The sequence below is a fragment of the Phocoena sinus genome, chromosome X, assembly GCF_008692025.1.
Source record: "Phocoena sinus isolate mPhoSin1 chromosome X, mPhoSin1.pri, whole genome shotgun sequence".
In the NCBI taxonomy this organism is placed as follows: domain Eukaryota; kingdom Metazoa; phylum Chordata; class Mammalia; order Artiodactyla; family Phocoenidae; genus Phocoena; species Phocoena sinus.
The window spans coordinates 96,370,764-96,376,763 of record NC_045784.1 but is presented as its reverse complement, the minus strand read 5'-3'; the positions used below and the strand labels follow the sequence as shown (position 1 = coordinate 96,376,763).

The 6,000-nt window shown below is 43.4% G+C and overlaps 1 protein-coding gene across 1 annotated transcript in view; it reads left to right on the top strand.

The window, feature by feature from the left end:
• The first annotated feature begins 697 nt into the window (after positions 1 to 697).
• The window catches only part of AMOT (angiomotin), a 63,021-nt gene continuing 57,718 nt past the window's right edge, over positions 698 to 6,000 (top strand). The window contains exon 1 of the mRNA XM_032620479.1: positions 698 to 1,097. The gene's annotated coding sequence lies outside the window, so the exon portion shown is untranslated. The remainder of the gene's footprint in view (positions 1,098 to 6,000) is intronic.

The following is a 6,000-nucleotide window of genomic DNA, read 5'->3' as shown; positions in this document are numbered from 1 at the left end:
GCCCCAGAGGCGGAGGCTTGGCAGAGCTCCGCCCACGCCACCCCTGCAGCCAGCGCGGCCTGCCAACTGGAGGGGGGCCGGGACGCAGGGTGGCGCGGGGGAGGAAGGGGGTGGCTAGAGGGAGTGGAGGAAGAAAGGAGGGTGTCTCGCCGAGTTGCGACCTGGGTGGGGGCCTGCTGGTCATAGGAAGCAAGAGGGGAAGGAAAACCAAGGATCGCTGCTCCTTCCTGAATTATTTTAAGCAACCTTTGCAAGAAGCTGCTTTTCAGCATTTCTATTATTTGTTTTTCTTCCTCCCGCTGTGGGGCGGGGAGCTGCACTAGCTCTCCCACGCGACTCCGCTCCGCTGTTGCCGTACACTATTATTGGAGTCTTTGCAAAACCCTTTCGTTCCTCCCAGCCAGTCCTTGCTTAGACTCTCAGGGCTACTGTAACCGAGTCGTGCCACTTTAGTGGGAGGACCAGAGTGAGGGCCCCCCACCCCAACTTTCGCCGGAGTGGCCGGACCCCGCCGATCAATTGTTTGAACTTCCCCGCCCCCTAGCCCCGCCTCTCTTCCGCCCCCCACCCCCCCACCCCGCCCCGAGGGTACAGGCCGACTCCCTCCCTTCTTTCCCCGCCCTCTACTCCGCCCCACTCCCTAATCCACCGCCCCCCGGCTCCTGGGCGGTCCTAGCCGCTCACCGCAAGAAGAAAAGCCACCCGTTCGTCCCCCTTCCCCTACCTCCAATCCTTTGCCCAGGAGCTGCCTTCATCGCAGTCACGCCCCTTCCTTCCGAGGAGCTTTCTGGCTGCCTAAGCTGGTAGACCCCCTGATTTATTCCTCCATCTCCGCTCCCTTTCGCCTCATCTTCTCTTAGTTCTCACAGCCCCCTCCACCCCCACCTCCAGTCTGTCTCGCCTCGGACCATCCGCTGCTCCACCCTCCGGCCCGGTATCCTGCCTGTGCACTGCCACCAAGGAGAGCCTGGACGGAGCAGCGAGGAGGGAAGCAGCCGGGAGTTGGGGCTTCCCTCCTGCCTATCCCTGGCCTCTGGCCCGGGACCGAAGCCACTTGAGCGAGCAGAGTCGTCACCTTGTCTTCGTTGCCTTCAGGGGTAGGAGACGCGTGGTTACTTTTCGCGGGGAACTGGGGCAGGAATCCATGGTGGCATGAACTTGATCGTAACCTCCGCGTGAGTGAGTCAATCTAGATGCGTGTGGGGATGCCTGTGTTCTACTTTGCTGGCCGAGAGTTTTCCGGGATGTGCAGCAAGTTAAATAGGTTAAGGAGTCTGCGCACCTTTCCGCGTCCTACAGAGATGCTAATGGGTACCACTACTAGATGGTACTTTTACTTTCTTGCCTCCTGGGGTCCTTGTAGGTCTCTAGGTCATTAAGCACAAAAGGAATTAAAGACCAAAGGAAACTTGAGCTACGTTTAGCTCATCTGGAATGTACGCGCTTATCTCAGATTGTTAGATGCGTTACTCCTAATGCTTGGGGTTGGGGTGGGGGCTCACACTCCCCTCCGCCAGGGGCTGTGAATTCTTGAAGCCTTAGCCTGGAGTGATCTGCAGTGCGACACTCTTTTAGGTATATGTGTGTGTGTGGTCGTGAGGAGAGGGTTGCCCCTTATTTGCTTTATGGATGTTAGTAACTAGTTTTGCCTGATCATGCAGGTGTGTTGAGGGTCCCAAGCCTGGGTCACTGTACGTAGGTACTTCAACAGCAAGATGGACTTATCAGTATATGCAAATGAAGAGAAGGAAAAGTGAGAGGGAAAGTACAGTCTTTGTAGACTGAGCAATCACTGGTAAAGTGCCACTAATAATAATATAATATCAATAGTAATTTGCAGCAAGGGACTAAATACAATTAAATGAGAGAGGAAAGGGCAGTTTGTGAAAAACGGCATTTCCAATCTCTAGCATGTATTTTAGAATTTTCTGACACCTTGTGTATCAAGTATCTAATTTAGTTTTCCTTCATCCTCCCTGTCCTCCCCCATCCCCACGAAGAGTGGAAGTCGGGAGGCAGATTAAAGCTTTTAAAAATGTAACCCTCTTCTCCCATTCAGAGAGGAAGATAATTAGTCACCATAATCTTCAATAATGGAGGGCTAAGTGTATGTAAGTCTCCTTGAACTAGGCTTTGTGAAAAGTCCTTTCTTAGGACAGTCTTTGTGAAGCTTTCCCAGTTAGACCTTTCAGCACCCTCATTTACTAGCTAAGAACAATTTGAAATACCATTTTGGCTGTGGGATAAATCTTCACCCATGTCCCACCTACCTCCAATTGAGCAAGCGTGTTAAACTTATAAGAATGGTGGTGTTCAAAAACCAGTTACAAAGATGTCCCCAACACATTGCTTATTTGGGAACAAATTATTTACTTATATTTTTACCTAAGTTCATTAGTTGGTTTTAATGGGGGAAGAGAAAGCAGGAAGGAGAGAAGGAACGCTACAGGGTGACAATTTTAAAGGGTATCATATTTCAGATCAGCTGGAAAGGAAAAGTTGGCCTGACCAAACTATATTTTATAACTGGCCTGGGACATTTTAATAGCCAGGTGGTTGTAGAGTAGTTGCATCTATTTACAGATGATAACTCAGGTTCCAGCTATTCTGTATGGGTTTATCCGGTGTCATTTACAGACACTTTCTGGCACTACATCATACTTCATTTTAAGATACTTCTTTCTTTGGTAAAGTCTATGGCTCCGTAAAATTGAAAGTGCTTTTTCTTACTTCATAGTCTAGATATGAAGTAAACCTCTGACCATGCTTATATGTAGAGTAACTTTTACGTGAAAGTTGTGGATCTGTTTACCTATTTAAAAGATTTTAGAAGGGAATTTAAAAATTCACATTCAATACTGTTTTGGATTTGGAAATTGAAATCTCATTTCTGGTTTATGAAGTAGGATTTATTAGACTAATGCATTAGTAAGGCGTTTTGTGGAGTTGCTTTTTCTGAAGTTTTGTAAAGAACGAATCAGTCTCTTTCTAGAATGCCTTAAGAACAGTTTATTCAAAAAGCAGAGGGATGGATGCTATGACCTTGAGGTCCCACTGAGTGCCAGAATTCTAAGTGGGTACATCTGCTTCTGTGCCTCTCCTAAGAGCCCTCTCCCAGGGCCTGTGCCTTCTTTAAAAGGGTGTCTTTGTAATTAAGCAGCCCTTCTCCCCCATCCCCCTTTCTTCCTCTGATCCAACTTTTTAAGGGCTTTTTTCCATTTGGAGACAAGAGGAGTTTCTCACATTCTTCTGCTTTCCTCTTAAGGTTTCTTTTCCTTTCTCCCCCCCAAAAGTGCCCCAAAGTTCTCAGGATGGTTAGAAATTTTGTTTTGTTGGGGTGAGGGGGTGTTACCAATGAGGAAGTGTTGAGGATATATTCCTTCTTGAGAAATGTTTGTGACCAGGTAGCCTCCTCCATGGAGACTGAGCATTTGGAATGCATGAGAACAGTCTATTCTTAGGGACTGTCTGGAAGAAATTGTCCTTTGCACCCATTAAGCCCAGCTTAAACCCACTGAAAGGAGTGGAGAGAGGTGTGTGTGGTCGTGGCTGAGCCTTTTAGGATGGTAAATGGGTAAATGTTCCCAAATCTCCTATTACATCACCTCTTTCCCCCATGGATTGAGTGGGTTTGGAGATCTGCTTGACAAGTTAATTAGCTTGGGACTAAACCAATTTGTTTAGAATTGTGCTCCATTGATTTCCTGTCCCCAGGAATTTTCGTTGGTGGTTTACTATGATGTGTTGTCTTTAGTCTTGCTTACTTCTTCGTTTCTTGCTGCCTTTTGTGGACTTTGGTCCAAAATCTAGGGTCCCACCCCCAAGTCAAAGGTTAGAATTTGGTCTCAGGAACTAAGGGGGCATTAAACAAGCTGCCCATACTGCTTTACTCTCCTCCGTGGTGGGCTTCTGACCCCTTTTAAAACAGAGAAAGGAGGGATGTCTCCCCTTCCACACACAACACACAAAATCTGAACTAGAAAAAAGGAAAAAGCAGGAAAATAGGAGGTCATTTGCTTTATAAAAGAATCCACTACAGTTTTCTTTGAAAGAAATAGCTTTCCTAGTTAGTGCCTTTGAACTAGTGCCTTGATATATAAAAATTCACTATAACTGAGACTGCTCAGAAACATATTTATTGCATAAAGGAAGGCATTAGAATTTTGTTGTAATGATTATTTCTTGAATTAAGTGAGGCCGTTATTTGGCCTTTGAAATCTTTTAGTTACATGGCATGGAGTTAATTGTCTAAATTATTCTGGCTTGTAATAATGCTGGCCACGTTTAGCCCCAGCCTACATCTACTTGTAGAAGAGAGCTAGTATGATTTTCTGGAAATATATCAGACTTCATGGATTTTGGTAAGTTTAAGGATGGGACTCTATCCCATATAGGTAAAAGATTTAAATTCTAGTTGTTGTATTTGAATAACCCAAGGATCCAGAAAATTTTTTTCTGGTATTCTGTTCATGTATCTAGCAAGGCTGTCGAAAATAATAGCAACTGATGCCATTTTTAATCAAAGAATCCACAATAAGCTTTCCTAGTGAGCCTATTGGTGAGAGGGACTTGGCTCTGGGCCCAACTCTAAATCAGTTTACCACCCTTAGCAAGTTTCCTCCTCTGTAAATTGTGGGAGGTTGGACAGGGTGATTTTGAGAACCAGTTATCAATAGCTTATGGTTCTCTTCTTAGGCCTCCATTTCTGGTGTGAATGTGAATGATTCCTACTAGAATGAGGTGTAATGGTTGTTAGAAGTGCAATCATGTAGTCACCTGGATGTAAAAAAAAAAAAAACCACAAAAAACAAACAAAAAACCTCTAAGGAGATATCAATAATCAATATATCAATATAAATGCATTGTATTTTGTATTTTAACAACATATCAAATTAAAAAGCTAAGACCCTGCCCAAAACTTCATCAAGAATCCCATCATCCTAACAGATCACCTGTGTTCATTTTATCTAGTTCCTTTCAAGTCCTTGTTTCTGTACTTGTATGAATTTTACAGAGTGAAGGTCATAGAAATATACAATGCTGATTTTAAATTTTAAAAAGAGCTCACCTAAGACTTAGCTTTGTAAACCTATGTGGAGGAATGAAGTCAGAACCTGACTGAGTACATATGAGGAATTACACACGCTTGTTCCTCCAATGCCAGGAGAAACTAACAGATTTAGTAAGTAATCCCTAAACCATTTCTGTAATTTAGGGTGTTCATGTATGTAGCAAGGCTTTTAATGCTACTCCCTTGACCTCATTACCCTTCCTCCACTCTTTTTAAGCAGAAAGAGAACTAGGATTCACTGTTTACTTTGTCTAAATCATTAGCAATGATTCTTAAATCACTGTATCATGATATCCCATCAAGAGAGTACAAATTTGGGTAGACTATGAAATCTCCTGAATGAGAAAGGAAAAGCGGGAAAGCACAAAAATTTTTAATAGCTTTGAAAATAATATGTTTAAATTAGAATAAATAATAGTAAGGAAACTAAGGGCTTTAGATAATTAAATAAAAGACATGTAGGTGTAGCAGGATGACCCACACATAAGAGGTTCTTCGTTTGAGGCTTTACCATATAATGAAAGTTCAGTTACACGGTCCTTTAATTTTCCTTTGATAATGAAGGTATAGTATACATATGATCTCCAATTTTGGATGGACTCACTCCTGGAAACCAATGGCTCTTCATAAATTAGATTAAATTTCATTAGCCAGAATAGGAAAGTAAAGTATGGGTTTTAGTACTTAGAAAGTATCAAGTTAAGTACAGGAACATTTTTTATGATATGTGTTCATGGGGAAAATGCAGATGGATATATTTGCTAACATCTCCTAAGTTGTGTTTTGAAAATCTACTTTTTTCTAACTGTATAGGCTGCCCTTGACATTTGTTAAGTCACTTTCACTATTGTCCCAACTCCATGAAATATCATTAGACTGCATGACTTGAAGCCAGGCTCTGGGTTTCTCTGCCCAACCCTTTCTGACTT